General features: G+C 47.9%; 1 protein-coding gene across 8 annotated transcripts in view; it reads left to right on the forward strand.

Annotated features, from left to right (window-relative positions):
• The window catches only part of LOC122544349 (guanine nucleotide-binding protein G(I)/G(S)/G(T) subunit beta-2), a 195,302-nt gene that overhangs the window by 132,826 nt on the left and 47,896 nt on the right, over nt 1–14,580 (forward strand). For 2 of the 8 annotated variants that reach the window (XM_043683560.2, XM_087982896.1), the window contains exon 2: nt 13,801–13,965. The exons of 3 other annotated variants lie outside the window; for them this stretch is intronic. The gene's annotated coding sequence lies outside the window, so the exon portion shown is untranslated. Of the gene's footprint in view, nt 1–4,210; nt 4,357–13,800; nt 13,995–14,580 lie in introns of those variants that run through there. 3 more of the 8 variants (XM_043683561.2, XM_087982898.1, XM_043683564.2) reach the window with 3 other exon arrangements.

Below are 14,580 nucleotides of genomic sequence, written 5' to 3' on the forward strand. Positions count from 1 at the left end.
CCTTGGTCAATTTTAACTGTGTGTAACTTGGGCATTTCCAGTGCTACCAGTTTCAGATGGCAAAGTGTCAGTGTAAGAATGTATAAGCATCTTATGAACAATTGAAGGATGCTTTGGTGCTTCAAGTATTGTATTGGGCCTGGTTTTAAGGAATAATGTATTTTAAAAAGAAAATCTGGTGTGGTAAAACTGAAGATGGGAAGCCTATCGAGAGACTGGCACATGGCCTCCTAGTTACATGGAAAAGCAGGCACATTACTTGAACCAGGGTAGTTGGAATTTCCCAGTTTTTGGTCTAACTGAGTCTGATTTTGATTTTTTTTAAAAAAAATTACTGTAGATGTTCATAGAATCGCTCCAGTGTGAAAACAGGCCATTCGGCCCATTGAGTCCCCACTGACCCTCCAAAGAGTATTCCAACCAGACCCGGCCCCATTCTGTCCCCGTAACCCTACATTTCACACTGCTGACCCAGCTAGCCTGCACGTCCATGGACGCTATGGGGCGATTTAGCACGGTGAATCCACCCTAACCTGCGCATCCCTGAGCGCTATGGGTAATTTAGCATGGCCAATCCACCCTAACCTGCACATCCCTGGACACTATGGGTAATTTAGCACGGCCAATCCACCCTAACCTGCACATCCCTGGGTGCTATGGGTAATTTAGCACTGCCAATCCACCCTCACCTGCACATCCCTGGGTGCTATGGGTAATTTAGCACTACCAATCCACCCTCACCTGCACATCCCTGGGTGCAATGGGTAATTTAGCACTGCCAATCCACCCTCACCTGCGCATCCCTGGGTGCTATGGGTAATTTAGCACTACCAATCCACCCTCACCTGCACATCCCTGGGTGCAATGGGTAATTTAGCACTGCCAATCCACCCTCACCTGCGCATTCCTGGGTGCTATGGGTAATTTAGCACTACCAATCCACCCTAACCTGCACATCCCTGGGTGCTATGGGTAATTTAGCACTGCCAATCCACCCTCACCTGCACATCCCTGGGTGCTATGGGTAATTTAGCACGGCCAATCCACCCTCACCTGCGCATCCCTGGGTGCTATGGGTAATTTAGCACTACCAATCCACCCTCACCTGCACATCCCTGGGTGCTATGGGTAATTTAGCACTGCCAATCCACCCTCACCTGCACATCCCTGGGTGCTATGGGTAATTTAGCACGGCCAATCCACCCTCACCTGCGCATCCCTGGGTGCTATGGGTAATTTAGCACTACCAATCCACCCTCACCTGCACATCCCTGGGTGCTATGGGTAATTTAGCACTGCCAATCCACCCTCGCCTGCACATCCCTGGGTGCTATGGGTAATTTAGCACGGCCAATCCACCCTCACCTGCGCATCCCTGGGTGCTATGGGTAATTTAGCACTACCAATCCACCCTCACCTGCACATCCCTGGGTGCTATGGGTAATTTAGCACTACCAATCCACCCTCACCTGCACATCCCTGGGTGCTATGGGTAATTTAGCACGGCCAATCCACCCTCACCTGCGCATCCCTGGGTGCTATGGGTAATTTAGCACTGCCAATCCACCCTCACCTGCGCATCCCTGGGTGCTATGGGTAATTTAGCACTACCAATCCACCCTCACCTGCACATCCCTGGGTGCTATGGGTAATTTAGCACTGCCAATCCACCCTCACCTGCACATCCCTGGGTGCTATGGGTAATTTAGCACTGCCAATCCACCCTAACCTACACACCTTTGGACCGTGGGAGGAAACTGGAGCAGCTGAAGAAAACCCAGACAGACATTGGGAGAATGAGCAAACTCCACACGCTGTCACCCAAGGGTGGGATCAAACTTGGGTCCCTGTCAGGCAGTGGTGCCAGCCTCTGTCTTGCCCTATGTTGGTACCTGAGTTGATCTACTGAAGCACCAAACTCCTTCCAAAAACGTTGGGGGGGATGGGGATATATTGAACCGCTGATGTGATGGGTGTGGGTGGTAGCTGATTTTAAAATTCCATCAGCATCCAACAAACAGTGGGTATGTTAAATTCCTACACAGCTTTGCAGCCCAGCTCCTGTCGCCCGGTTTCGAACATCTGAATGAGGAAACCTTGAACCTGATATGTAAGCAAACTGCATTGTGGGGTGCGATATCATTGCAGCTGAAGGAGGGTGTGGGTAGATTGCAGGGGATTTGATCTGTAGAGATTTCCTCCTCGACCTGCTGGGATGTTATTATGGAGAAACCCCAGTTATCCAAACAAGATCGCAAGGTCCTGATGCGTGGCTAAACTGTTACCTGACATTCGATTATCCAAATGAAATAGTCCCCGTGTTTTTCTGATAATCGAAGTTCCTCTGTCCATATCTTTTGGGGGAGGTGGGTCTTGAATGCAGGCCCCCTGGTTCAGAAGGAAGGACACTGCCACTAAAGCAGTTTTCTTTTTTGAAGGATGCATGGGGTCAGGAAAATGAGGTTATCTTGAATGTTGGGTTTACCTGTTCACTGGTGGTTTGTTATTATGTGGCTGTTGCCTTTTTTTGAGTAGGAATTGTTGCTGGGTGTGCATTGTCGAGGTTGGTTGAACTTTTTAAACAGCTGAGACCTCTGCACTGGCTATGCAACCTGCCGAAAGTTGGTTAACCGAGCACATGGAGGGGCCCTTTGATTGGCGTTAAGATGTTCTTGATAATAGTGTGATCTTTCCTTCAGCTCTCCTTGTCTTGTATTCAATTATTTGTGCAGCAAGAGGATGTGTGATGCAAGGTCCTGGCCCATCCTGGGATGTGCTTTCCTGTTGATTGTTTCTGGTCCTGAGCCAGTTTGGCTGCAGAAGCTTAGTCTGAGCCTGGGGAATCGGATGCAGACATCTTGGATATATTATTAATGGCAGCGTGAAACTCAGCGGTAAAAATTCTGGGTCACTAATTTAAGCGGGGGAAGAAATAATCGATCCTTTGGGCCCATTTGCTGAAAACATGCTTCCTTTCTTCCACCACTGATAGGTGGGGCTTTCATGTGGGTTTTAATGCCTTTCCATCTACTGAGAACTTCAGACTGTTATGATTTAGCTTTTCTGGCCGGGCTAGAGGATTTGTCTGACTGGAGTTTACTGCGATTGCTGCATAGAATCCCTATAATGTGCAATCAAGCCATTCAGCCCATCGAGTCCATAGTGACCCTTCAAGATCTTTCCACCCAGGGCCCTATCCTATCCCCTGTAACCCTGCATTTCCAGGGTTAATCCACCTAACCTACATATCCCTGGGCACTATGGGGCGATTTAGCATGGCCAGTCCACCTAACCTGCTCATTTTTGGACTATGGGAGGAGCACTCAGAGGAAACCTATGCAGAAACGTGAATATGTCAACTCCACACAGGGTGGAGGGTGGAATCAAGCCTGGTTAGCAGTGCTAACCAGTGAGCCACCGTGCTCTCCCTTTGCTCAAAGGGAAATCACTTACAACGAATTTATTGTTCTGTTGAAGAAGTAACTTGTGCTGTGGATAAAGGGGCAAAGTGGATGAATGCAGTTGAGGTTAAAATCAGATCATTGCCATGCACCAACGCACACCCATCTCAAGTCTGAGTGGGATTAAGTGGGTGAGAGCACTTCATAGTGAATGGCCAGCCCTCCGTTTTCAGTGAGGTGGACAATGGTGCTGAGGTGAAGGGTATTCGAGTTGGAGTTCCCCATCCCTGTGCTTGATGCTGACTACCAAACTAAGCTCAATCCTTACTGTTCCTCCTCTTGCTGCATCAGTGCAATCCTGCCTTGCGCCAGCCCAGTTGCAGCCCTCCCAGTGCAGCACTGGGAGTCAAATTCCAGGCTTTCAACTTGCCCACCCTGCCTCCTCCCCAAACAAAAAGTACAAAGACTTTGTTTCTTTTTATTTGCCCATGGGACGTAGCTGTTGCCAGCAAGGCCAGCGTTTGTTGCCCCGTCCACAATTGCCCTTGAGCTGAGTGGCTTGACAGACCATTACATGGAGCAATGAAGAGTCGATTGCATTGCTGTGGGTCTGGAGTTAGGTGTAGGCCAAATCAGATAAGGACGACAGACTTCCTTCTCTAAATGGCGATGGTAAACCAGTTGGGTTGTTACGTCATTGCTGATAATTATCATGGTCACCTTTTTCTAGATGATGGCTTGCATTCTGAGACTTTTTTTTTTTGTCTTTTAAATTCCACCAGCTGCTGTGGTTGGATTTGAACCTGTGACTCACGCTTTGCGCCTCTGGGTCAGTCATCCAGTGAGCGAACCCGCTATCTCCTTTCCCCTCCCCACGATATCTCCTCAATGCTGCACTGAGGCGTGGCATGGATGCTCTGTGTAGTGGGGCTTGAGCCCACAACTTTGAGTTGAGGTGAGTGTGCTACCCACTGAGGCAGAATTGCCATCAAGCCAGATCCCGGGAGGGTGTTAGGAGAGTTGGGGTCTGGCCATCCATTCTGCTGACTCCAACTCTAACGGCTAAATGGAGCCCATTTGTTCTGTCATGCCTGTGATGTCTATGTCTATGTTTAATTATAAAAAGCTATCCCAGATCTGTATAGTGTAAACCGTGACCCACCTCCCTCACTCTTCACTCAACCTCCTCTGACCCAATTTAATTGGAACAAGCTGTTGTCTTTTTTTGCCATCTGAAGGTAACTGCAGATGCCATGGCAATTGTCCAAATCCATACTGCCATGCCATTTTTAAAAAAAAAACATGCCACTGGATCTGAGAGCTTGGATGTGTGGGGTGTCCTGGCTAGAGCAGGATGTGTTTTTCAAAATTGTCGAGTCTTTCCTTTTGAAATATGCTCAAGCCAGTCTCCAGAGTCCAACACAATTGGAGATAAGTTACCATGGAAACTGACGTGTGTCTGGTACATTTAACCCACAGCATTTCCCTCGTTTTTTTTTAATGCTCTGCCTCTGTTGGCAGTGCTGATAATGTGTAGCTAGTGTGGGATATGTGATAATTATTTTCTTTTCTCCTCTCTCTTCTCTTCTCCCACCCCACCCCACCCCCTCCTCTCTCCCCATCTCTCTCTCTCTCCCTCCCCCTTCCCCCATCTCCCTCCCCCTTCCCCCCATCTCCCTCCCCCCTTCCCCCCATCTCCCTCCCCCCTTCCCCCCATCTCCCTCCCCCCTTCCCCCATCTCCCTCCCCCCTTCCCCCATCTCCCTCCCCCCTTCCCCCATCTCCCTCCCCCCTTCCCCCATCTCCCTCCCCCCTTCCCCCATCTCCCTCCCCCCTTCCCCCATCTCCCTCCCCCCTTCCCCCATCTCCCTCCCCCCTTCCCCCATCTCCCTCCCCCCTTCCCCCATCTCCCTCCCCCCCTTCCCCCATCTCCCTCCCCCCTTCCCCCATCTCCCTCCCCCCTTCCCCCTTCCCCCATCTCCCTCCCCCCTTCCCCCTTCCCCCATCTCCCTCCCCCCTTCCCCCTTTCCCCCATCTCCCTCCCCCCTTCCCCCTTTCCCCCATCTCCCTCCCCCCTTCCCCCTTTCCCCCATCTCCCTCCCCCTTCCCCCTTCCCTCATCTCCCTCCCCCTTCCCCCATCCTCCTGTCTTTTTGCTCTCACCACAACCCCCTCCCCGTTTCATTTCTGAATGAGCTGATACACTGTCCGACAGAGACGAGTCTAAGGTGGTTGGGCAGGCTGCTTGTCTGGAAAGAGCACCCCAGTTCATACCCATCTTCTGGCAGATTCTGATCAATCAAAAGTAGGAGCACCTGGCTGATTGCTGCCATTCCATCCTGGTCCCCCCTGTTCACCTTTGTTTATTTCCTTGTTAAACCATGGGCTGGTCCTTTTTTTTTTATCCTTGGCAGCCCCTCGAGACTGAGTGGCTTTCTTTTCAGTCTGTGGCTGTAGGTCTGTGAGCTGACTAAGGCAGCTCCATTAGTTTGCGTGAGAGCCCAGCCTCTGAGTTACGTTCCAGCTTTGTCCATTTATCTGCTGTCCTTAACCCTCTTGATCCTTCAGTGGCGGTTGAGTGCTTTGAGACCTTACGTGGCCATCCAAGGTGCCATATAAATGCAAGACTTTCCTTTTCCTTTCTCGCTGACTAGAATCTGGGAGTCTGTATTTTGTTGAATATGAAGTTGTCTGGTCTGTCTTACTGTATTGCACCCTGCATTAGTTTTGAAGCTCATTCACGTACCACCCTCTATGTGAAAAAGTTAGGTCTTGTATCTCTTGTATCTTTCCCCTCTCATCCCTCTAGTTCTGGACATTTGCACACCAGAGAAAAGTCCTTGTCTGTTTACCCTAACCACACCCTCATGACTTTGGAAACCTCTTATAAGGTCAACCCTCAGCCTCCGATGTTCCAGGGAAAATAGCCCCAGCCTCTCCCGCCTCTCCTAAAAGCTCAAATTCTCCAACCCTGGCAACATCCTTGTAAATCTTTCCTGAACCCTTTCAAGTTTCACAGACCAGAATTGCACGCAATATTCCAAAAGTGGCTTAACCAATGTTTTGTATAGCTGCAACATGACCTCCCAACTCCTGTACTCAATACTCTGACTAATAAAGGAAAGCATACCAAACACCACCTTCACTACCCTATCTACCTGTGACTTTACTTTTAAAATACTATGAACCTGCACTCCAAGGTCTCTTTTTGTTCAGCAACATTCCCTAGGACCTCACCATTAAGTGTATAAGTCCTGCTAAGATTTGCTTTCCCAAAATGTAGCACCTCACATTTAGCTAAATTAAATTCCATCTGTCACTCCTCAGCCCCATTGGCCCATCTGATCAAGTATCTGAAAGAACTGGCTATTTGGTCTCATTCCCAGTGAAACACCGAGGGAGGGAGGTATGGGGAGTTCGGGAAGTAATTCGTGAGCTTGAGTCTTTGGTGGCTGATATGGAAGGTCCTGATTAACACAACAATTGCAATACAAGATGTTTGGCAAGTAAGAATTAAAATCAATGTAGAGACCTTGATGCGTGGCAGAGCTGAAGAAGGTCACAGAATTGGGGAGGAATGAGGGAAAAAATAAGTCTTGTATACTTTTGATTTTCATGATGACAGTACATCTCAAAGTGCTTCACAGCAGATGAAGTATTTTCAGAAGGTGTAATCGCGCGGGAAACACCACCACTAATGGTGCTCCGCAAGGATCCCACAAACCACAGTGCAATATTGACAAGTTAATCTTTTCCTGTGTTTGATATTGATTATGAGGGATATATATTGACCCCAGTTCAGCAGGGATAACTCCCTCGGCCCCTTAAGGACCCTATATTGAGTCCAGTTATTTATAGAGCCTGAACACTTCCCTGTCCTTTACCCAACACCCCCCCCCCCCCCCCCCCCCCCCCGTGCCCCATCTTGACGTGGGCTGTCTTCAGTACAGCCAAAGCACTTTCGTCAACTTATTATTCACCAGCTTTCTTTCCTTTCTGCCTGGTTTATCATTACTCATCCCTTTGTCTGTCTGTTTTCTCTCTTGGCTCCATCCAAATGCACTTAGTTCTCCTTTTTCTCCCCTGCAGCAATTTCTAATTCTGTTTCAAATTTCCATCATCTGCAGTTCTTTGTTTTATTGTGAGAATTTTCAAGTGCTGGTGTTGCTTGACTGTGTGCCAGTGCTGATCACTGGAAAAGAGGGAGATAGCTGAGCAACAGTCGATACAATAGGCAGCAAGAGTCACAGAATCCCTCCAGGGTGGAAGCAGGCTATGTGGCCCACCGAGTCCTCACTGATCCCCCAAAGAGCATTCTGCTCGGATCAGCCCCATTCCTACATGCCTCAAGACCCGTCCAACGACCCTGCACATCTTTGGATTGTGGGAGTTGCCTGAGGGGTAGAATCGAAGCCGGGTCCCTGACGCTGTGAGGCAGCAGTGCTAACCACTGAGCCACCGTGTCACCCCACAACTTGGATGCACTGGGGTTTTTTAGGTTTTTTTTGTGTCAAGTGTTGCGTAACTGGTTTGTTTTAAGCAATCTGGAGAAGGTGGTACACGCAGTCGATAGCAGGGCTTTTCAGGGGTGGAGGAAGGCTATTTTGTTTAAGAGGAGCGGTTGGACAGGCTGAGGCTAGAAGAGTGAAAGGTGATGTTACTGGGGTGTATAATTCTTGGGGAATGTGACAGGGTTGATGCCAAAAGGATGTGAATCAGGGGACATGTAAAAGTAATCCTCCCACCCCCTTTAAAATGGAGATGAGAGAAATTTTTCTGTGTTGTCTTTTGAGCTCTCGGGGAAAGAGATTGATAGTGGCAGGATCATTCAATCCTTTTAACATGGTGTTTTGGTTTGACTCCCTTGCTACTCCAGCTCTGTTTATTGGGGAGTACCCGGGAGTGTGGAGTTATCATGTCAATCATGAGCTTATTTAATGGGGTCAGCAGACTCGAGGGGCAAATGGTCACCCCCAGCCCTGAATTCAAACGTGCACAAGCTTCAGCCAGTGAGCTGAGGTAGGAACAGAGTCGGAGGGTCGAAGAGGTGGAAGGAGCTCACTTTGCTGTACGCCTCCTCTTGTTCTCTTTCTCTGGAATGCATCTATATTAAGCTTCTCCCTGGCAGAGAGAGAGAGAGAGAGACACCTCTACAATGATTAGCCCGTTCACTGATTCTGTTCAGAATGTATAACATCTCCCGTTGCAAGGGAGGACCTGCAAATCTGAAGGGTTTCTGTCGAACAAAGCAAGTTATTGGATGTGCACAGGATGCTGAGTTTTTTTACAAATTTTAAAAAATAATTGTGTTTGGAGCAATGGATCTGATTTATTAGAGCTGGTGTGGCAAAAAGTCAACAGCTGAATTTTATTATTGATGTTTTCCCTTTGAATCACTGAGTGCTGCCATCAATGTCTTTGTTTTATGCTCCTTTTTTTAGATTTTCAAAATGGTCGGTGACTCTGTTTGTCTCTCCCTTTCTCCTCCCCTCCCTCACCGTGTGTGTGTGTCTCTCTCTCTCTCTCTCTCTCTCTCTCTCTCTCTCTCTCTCTCTCTCTCTCTCTCTCTCTCTCTCTCTCAAAAAACACAATTGCATCATCCCGCAGTTAGTTACTGATGGGAGTTTATTGTCAATAAGCTGCATGGCATCTTCATTGAGGAATGATCGGGGTTTGGAGGAGGGGTGGTGCTTTGACACCTTTTATAAACATGTTGCAAATGGAGCCATATGTACTGCATAGCTTTGGAAAGGACTGCAGCGCAGAGGGAAGCACAGACTGAGCAGGGCAGGGCTTTGTGCTTCTGAGAAGTAAGGGGTGGCAGTGTGTGTGTCAGATGGGAGCAAATGCTTCCTTATAGAAAAAAGGACCGATCCCAGTTTCCTCACGCACAAAGGCCCCATCGTGACACCAGTGCATTGATATGGCACCTTGAATGTAGCAAACTGTCACTGGGTACCCCATAGGCACTTTGGACAGGAGGTTGTTAGAAATGAAGCAGGGACCGAAGTGTTGTGAAGCTGGAGGCAGTTCTACAATGGAAAGGGGATGAGACCTTTTGAGGGATTTGGGGAAACTAGGGTAAGCAATTTAAAATGAGTGTCATAGAGATGTGCAGCATGGAAGCAGACCCTTGGTCCATGCTGACCAGCTATCCCAACCCAATCTAGTCCCATTTCTTTGCACTTGGCCCATACCCCTCTGAACCCTTCCTATTCATATACCCATCCAGATACCTTTTTTAAATGTTGTGATTGTACCAGCCTCCACTTCCTCTAGCAGTTCATTCCATACCCTCTGCAGGAAAACGTTGCTGCTCAGGTCCCTTTGAAATCTTCTCCCTCTCACTTTAAACCTCGAGTTCTGAACATCCCCCACCCCTGGGAAAAGGTGCTGGCTGTACACCCTATCCATGCCCCCTCATGATTTTACAACCTCTCATAAAGTCACCCCTCAGCCTTTGGTCCCCCAGGAAAATAGCCCCAACCTATTCAGCCTCTCCCATTTGCTCAAACCCCCCAACAGCCTTGTAAATCTTTTCTGCACCCTTTCAAGTTTCACAACATCTTTCCTAAGGCAGGGAGACCAGAATTGAGTGCAGTATTTCAAAAGTGGCCTAACCAATGTCCTGTAAAGCTGCATCATGATGTCCTAAGTCCGATACTCAATGCACTGACTAATAAAGGCAAGTATACCAAACACCTTCATTACCCTGTCACCCTTTGACTCCACCTTCAAGGCACTGTGAACCTGCACCCCAAGGTCTCTTTGGTCAGCAACACTCCCCAGGACCCTATCATTAATTGTACACGCCCTGCCCTGATTTACCTTGCCAAAAAGAGCTTACCTCATTTATCCGAATTAAACTCCGTCTGCTGCTCATTGCTCCATCTGATCAAGGACCCATTGTGTTCTGAGATGTGCAACCTTTTGCACTGTCCACCGCACCAACAATGTCAGTGTCATCTGCTAACTTACTAACCCCTCCTCCTTTATTCACGACCAAATCATTTGTGACAAGTAATGGACCCAGTACCGATCCTCGTGGCACACCACTTGTCACAGGGCTCTGACCTGGAAAGCAACCCTCCAGTACCATCCTCTGTTTCCTACCCTCAAGCCAATTTTGTGATCTAAGCTTGCTGACCAGCCTGCCATGTGGAAGTTTATAGAATCATCGAAGCCCTCTGTGCTGGAAAAGGACATTCGGCCCATCGAGTCTGCACCGACCTTCCAAAGAGCATCCTACCGTATACCTGTAACCCCATATTTACCAAAGCTAGCCCACCTGGCCTGCACACTTCTGGACACGATGGGCAATTTAGCATGGCCAAACCACCGAACTTGCACATCTTTGGACTGAGAGGACACTAGAGTACCTGGAGGAAGCTCGTGCAGGTGCATAGGGAACGTGCAAATTTCAAATAGACGCTTGAGGATGACATTGAACCTGGGTCCCTAGTGCTGTGACTCAGTGCTAACCACTCCGCCACTGGCCACCCCCTTTTTTTTTGAAACTGTTTTTGTTTTACTGCTTTACTGAGGAGCATCCTACACAGACCCAGACCCTACCCTATCAGTGCAACCCTGCATTTCCCATGGCTAATTCACCAAGCCTGTGCATTCCTGGTCACCATGGCCAATCCACCCTAACCTGCACATCATCGGACTGTGGGAGGAAACTGGCGCACCCGGAGGAAACCCACACAGACGCTGGGAGAATGTGCAGACTTGACAGAGACAGTCGCCTGAGGGTGGAATCAAACCCAGGCCCCTGATGCCATGAGGCAGTAGTATTGTTGGCTGATTGAGCTGCAGTGTGGGTGAATGAGACTTGGTGTGAGTTAGGGTATGTCCATCAGCTTTTGTACAGTGTCACCTTTTATTTTTGAGTAAGTCTGTACGTCTAATTCTCCAATTGTGGCCAGCACTACCAAGGTTTTGTTGCAGTCTGACTCCGTACCTTTTTCCTTTGGGATAAATCTGTCTATTCTGTTTGCTTCACAATGCTGAGACTACTGCCCCTCTCTACCCAGTCACATGCAAGAAGAGTGAGCCCTCCAGTGTGGTGATGGGGAGCAGCCAGCAAACTGGGCGAGGGAGTTGGTGATCTTTGGTCCAGTCTAGCAGATGTACTGTCCTTTAGTTACACCCTTAATTGGCCTTCGGTTCTCAATCATTTGCCTTGAGTTCCATGGAAAGACAGGTCCAGCCCACAACGCCGTGCTCTCCACCACGGATGTGCAGGTGGCCAGGCTCTGTGTTCTCCCCAGCCAGAGTATGAACTGAACACCACACATTGGCACCAATGCCCATTGTCCAGCTAACTAGTCCAACTGGCTCTTCCAAGGACCATAACCTTCTGATGTTGGAGCAGAAGTAAGCCATTCACTTTGGGCCATTCGTTGAGATCATGGCTGATCGTCCTCCACTCCATTCTCCTGCCTTATCCCTGTTGACTAAAAATTTGTCTGTCTCAAAATCAAGTATGCTTAAGACCCAGCCTCAACCTCTGATAAAGAATTCCACAGATTCATTGGAGATAGTAAGGACTGCAGATGCTGGAAGTCAGAATCAACAAAATGTGGGGCTGGAAGAATTCCTTACTGTCAGAAGAAATTTCTCCTCCTCTCCTGTTCCTAACCAGACCATCTTTTTATCTGATGCCCTCTGGACTGACATTCTCCAGTCAGAGGAAACAAGGCCTCAACATCTACCCTGTCAAGTCACTCAAGAGTCTTGTATGTTTCCATAAGGTTACTTCACATTCTTCTCAACTCCAGTAAGTACCGGTCTCCTCGTAAGACAGACCCTCCAGACCTGGGATCAATCCAGTGAGCCACCTTCAGGCAGCCTCCCAAAACCAGTCTATCCTTGCTTGGATAAGGGGCCCAAAGGAGTTCATTGTATTCCAGTTGTGGTCTGACTAATGCCTTGCATAGTTTTAGCAGGATTTTCCCATTTTTAAAAAAAATTTAATATTCCCTTCCCTTTTGAAATAGAGGCCAAGCAGTTAATTTGCCTTCTCTTCCCTTTAATGTACAAACCTGTAGGCTAGCTTCTTGTGATATCATATACCCAAGGAACCCCAAAACTCACTTTTTGAGGTCTTTCTCCACTTAAATAATATTTAATTTCTCTATTTCTGGCTAAGTATGTAACCTCATTTTTGAGTGCAGGTTGCTTTGGTGACATGTACTTCTATATGTGCATTGTATTCTGGAGCTAAGGATAGTGATGGGATAGGCGATAGCTCTCTCCAGTACATGGTTGACCAGGAATCTCTCCCACTTAGACCACTTGATAGTTGTGTGTTGGAAGAATTTGCAAGGTTTTATTCATCGTGAATTCTCCTTACTTGACTGTCAAATCCCCATATGAGAGAGAGTGAGCCATTTTAAAAACTCTAGTTCGTGGCTGTATTGTCTGCCTTTGGTCCCTTTTAATCTGAGGGAACATGGAATTGTTAGCGTTTAGCATTGGAGAACTATTGCTGCTCCCTCCTCTCCCAACCTATTGCCCCGTCTTCATGGGGTTGCTGTATTTTCTATTGTTGGTGTAGGTTGGGTATCCTTGGAAACAGGGCACAGCAGTAGCTACTGGATTTTATGTGATTACCCTTTAACTGGATGGTTGCTGGGGCAGCATGCTGCTAATATCTCTGTCGGATGCCACATATCAGGGAGCCAGATTGAGTCGTCTTTTTTTCCCAGAGCTTTTTTTTCCCTTCTTGGATCTACAAATAACTTTGTGCGTGTGTTGAGCACGTTATTACCTAAATGAGCCTGTTGTGTGTTTGTGTTTTGATAACTGAAACTAAGTCCAGGGTTAATCCCACTTATTGCTTTCCAAGTGATTGCAGAAATGTTGCCAGAGTAAAGGTCAGACTCCACTGTGGATTAGGCTTTTTATGGCCAGCCTTTCTTGACTTGGATTTATTTCAAATGTTTGCCCCTCATGCACTTCATGGAAAAGAAAATTCTCACAAAGAATCACTCGATCTCCCACTCTGATATGTGGCTGTCACGCGCCAGAGTGCTACCCTAGCAACCACCAATCAGGTGACGTTTCACAAAACCTTCTGTTTGGAAATTAACTGTCAGCCTGACATCCAGGATTGGGTGGGCAGAAACTTTCTCCAATAAAGTGTGAAAGTTCGAAGCCATTGTCTCTATATTCCTGTGTCCCAGAGCCTCCAGCTCCTTCCCTCTCCCTGGCCACTGTCTGAGGCCAAAACAGACTTCCCACTACCTTGCTGTCCTGCTCGTCGTTGAAACAAACTTCTAATCCCTTACCTGCACCATTGCTAAGACTGCCCATTTGCACTTCCACAATTTGGCCAGTTTAGCTGCTGTCTCAGCTTACCTGCTGAAACTGTCTTGTGCCTTTCTTTCCCTCTAGATATGACTGTTTCAACATAATCCTGGTTGGTCTCACATCTTCAGCCCTCCATCGGCTTGTGAGTCTCCAAAACTCTTCCTGTATCTGAACTCGCACCAAGTACTGGTCACCCATCACTTTTGTGCTCTTTGGTTCTCATTGACCCGTGGTTGAACAGTGGATCAGGTATTAAAATCTTCATCCTTGTTTCTCAGGTACCTCTCTCTATTGTTCTTCTTCAGCCCAAAACCTTCCACTCACTGCGGCCTCTTGAATGTCTCTGATTTAATCACTCCATCGTTGGCCTCCCCTTCAGCTGTCTGAAACTCTAGAATTCCCTATCAAAACCTTGTAGTGTTTCCTTTTTCTTCTTAAAACTGACTTCTTTGACTCAGCTTTTGATCCACTTTGCCCTATATGCTGTGTGACTTTGTGTCTGATTTTGTTCAATAGTCATCCCTTGTAAAGTACCTCGGGTACATTTTGACTGCAATAGAGTCATAGAGATGTATAGCATGGGAACAGACCCTTCAGTCCGACTCATCCACGCCAACCAGATATAAATTGTTGAACTGTTGCAGTCCACTCGGTGTAGGGACAGCTGCTGTGGTGTTCGGGAGACTGTTCCAGATGTTTGACCACTGAAGGACCTGTGATGTGTTTCCAAGTCAGGATGGTGAGTGGCGTGGCAGGGAACTTGCAAAGGGTGGTGTTCCCATGTGTCTGCTGCCCTGCCTTTCCCAGTGGCTGAGTTGATGGGTTTGAAGGTGCATCCTGTATTTGGTACATTGTCAGTGGGAG

This window comes from Chiloscyllium plagiosum, unplaced genomic scaffold, assembly GCF_037043375.1.
Source record: "Chiloscyllium plagiosum isolate Xiang-an unplaced genomic scaffold, Cpla_swu_hap1 HiC_scaffold_44, whole genome shotgun sequence".
NCBI lineage: Eukaryota > Metazoa > Chordata > Chondrichthyes > Orectolobiformes > Hemiscylliidae > Chiloscyllium > Chiloscyllium plagiosum.